At 42.7% G+C, this 2,500-nt stretch overlaps 1 protein-coding gene across 2 annotated transcripts in view; it reads left to right on the forward strand.

Moving 5' to 3' along the window:
- Positions 1–2,500, forward strand: part of LOC143031052 (BTB/POZ domain-containing protein 6-like) — a 246,509-nt gene that overhangs the window by 190,312 nt on the left and 53,697 nt on the right. The gene's annotated exons all lie outside the window — the stretch shown is intronic.

Consider the following 2,500-nt stretch of genomic DNA (forward strand, 5'->3'; position numbering starts at 1 on the left):
ATATGTGAATATATATATACATATATATATATATATATATATATATATATATATATATATATATATATACATATTATTATGGGAAAGGTGGAGGGGGAAACACGGGCCTTTATCTGATTATCGAGTTTATTCCTGACCGGTTTCGCTTACAACAGCTTCTGAAGAAGCTGTTGTAAGCGAAACCAGTCAGGAATAAACTCGATAATCAGATAAAGACCCGTGTTTCCCCCTCCGCCTTTCCCATAATTTGTCCCAATGTCTCTCTCTCTCTCTCTCTCTCTCTCTCTCTCTCTCTCTCTCTCACTCTATATATATATATATATATATATATATATACATACATATGCATATGTATATATATATATACATACACATATGTATATGTATATATGTATATATATTATATATACATACATATATTATATTATATATATATACATATATATATATGTGTATATATATATATATATTACATATATATATATATATATATATATATATACATATATATATATACATATATATATATATATATATATATATATATATATATATATATGTACACATATATGGGTCTTTTCCGTTTGGCGACGTGGAATTTTTCGATGAAACTTTCACAATTAATATAGTTTCGTATGCTGATCACAGAAATAACATTAATTCTATTGAGAAATTAAAGAAAGTGACGAAAAAACGGTTTTAATTGTAAAAATATTACCGAGACTTAAACGGTACATACAGTACTTGCTTAATGGTAAAAGTTTAACCGGTAAAATTAGCGGGACACTGGGCTCGTCAGTACCGCCAAGCCGAGACGTGCTTACCGAGACCTTAGCGGTACATCCCTTAACGGTATTTTACCGGTAAAGTTAGCGGGACACTGGGCCCGTCAGGCGGTCAGTACCGCCAAGCCGAGATCTTAGCGGTACACCCCTTAACGATATTTTACCGGTACAGTTAGCGGGACACTGGGCCCGTCAGGCCGCCAGTATCGCCAAGCCGAGACGCGCTTACCGAGACCCTCCCTCCTATATCTATCTCCCTCCTCCTCCTCCTCCTCCTCCTCCTCCTCCTCCTCATCATCATCATCATCATCGTCATCATCATCATCATCATCATCCCTTCCTCCCTCCCCTTCTCATTCTCCACCTCCCTCCCTCCCTCCCTCCCTCCCCTTCTCTTCCCTTCCGCCTTTCTCTATCTCCCTCTCTCCTCCTCCCTTCATCCCTCCCCTCCCTCCTCCTCCTCCCTCCACTCCCTCCCCTTCTCCTCCTCCTCCTCCCTCCCTTCCTCCCTCCCCTTCTCCTTCTCCTCCTCCTCCCTCCCTCCCTCACTCCCCTTCTCCTCCTCCTCCTCCTCCTCCTCCCTCTCTCCATACTCCTTCCTCCCGCCCCTCTTCCTCCTCCTCCCTCCCTCCCTCCATACTCCTTCCTCCTGCCCCTCTTCCTTCTCCCTCCCTCCCTCCTTACCTCCATACTCCTCCCACCCGCCCCTTTTCTTCCTCCCTTCTCCCTTCATCTCCCTCCTCCCTCCCTCCCTCCCTTGTTCCTTCATCTCCCTTCTCCCTCCCTCCCTCCCTTCCTCTCTTTCTCTTCCTCCTCCTTTCTACCCTCCCTCCCTCCCCTTTGCCCTTCTCCTCCTTCCCTCGTTCCTCTCCCTCCTCCCCCTCCTCCTTCTTTCCTCCATCCCTCCCTCTCCCCTTTGCCCTCCTCCTCCTCCTTCCCTCCCTACCTCCAGCCGGCCCCCTCCCCTTCCCCCTCCCGATCGCATGACTGTGTGTGTGTGCATTGTCTCCTGCTTTGGCTGGGACGGAGTACACACACAAATTAGATGGCGGAGGGACGAGGAAGGCGAGTGTCGTCGTGTACTGTTTCGTCAATTGAATAGCATCTTTATCATCTGCCTGCGGTTGTACTGCGAAGAAATTCCATCAGGAAATATGCATTTTAGCCCGACGACTTAGTGCACTACGGTAAATATAAAAGAAAAAATTAACAGGTGTATAGGAAAACTCAAAGTTAATAAAACACCAGGGCCTGACGGTTGGCATCCAAGAATCTTAAAGGAAATTAAGAATTAAACTGTTGTTCCATTAGAAATTATTTTCGAGAAATCCATCATATCCGGACAAATCTAACGTTACACAGACATTGAAAAAAGGTGACAAAAAGAAACCAAATGACTACAGGCCTAAGCTTGACTTTAATCGTGGGGGAAATTATGGAAACTATCATCAGAGATCCTATGGAACACAATTTAGAAAGTAACTGTTTGATAGATGATAGCTAGCATGAATTCAAAGGGAAACGTTTTTGCATTACTAACTTACTCGAATTCTACAAAAGTATGACAAAATAAATAATATAGATTTAATATATATAGACTTTGCAAAAACTTTTGATACCGTCCCCCACGAAAGACTACTTACTAAATTAGTTTCACACGGAATAAGTGGTAGCCTATAATTAAGTTGGACTAGTAATTGGTTAAACGATCGAAA

The sequence above is a fragment of the Oratosquilla oratoria genome, chromosome 12 (genome assembly GCF_046742065.1).
Source record: "Oratosquilla oratoria isolate Oo_2021 chromosome 12, ASM4674206v1, whole genome shotgun sequence".
NCBI lineage: Eukaryota > Metazoa > Arthropoda > Malacostraca > Stomatopoda > Squillidae > Oratosquilla > Oratosquilla oratoria.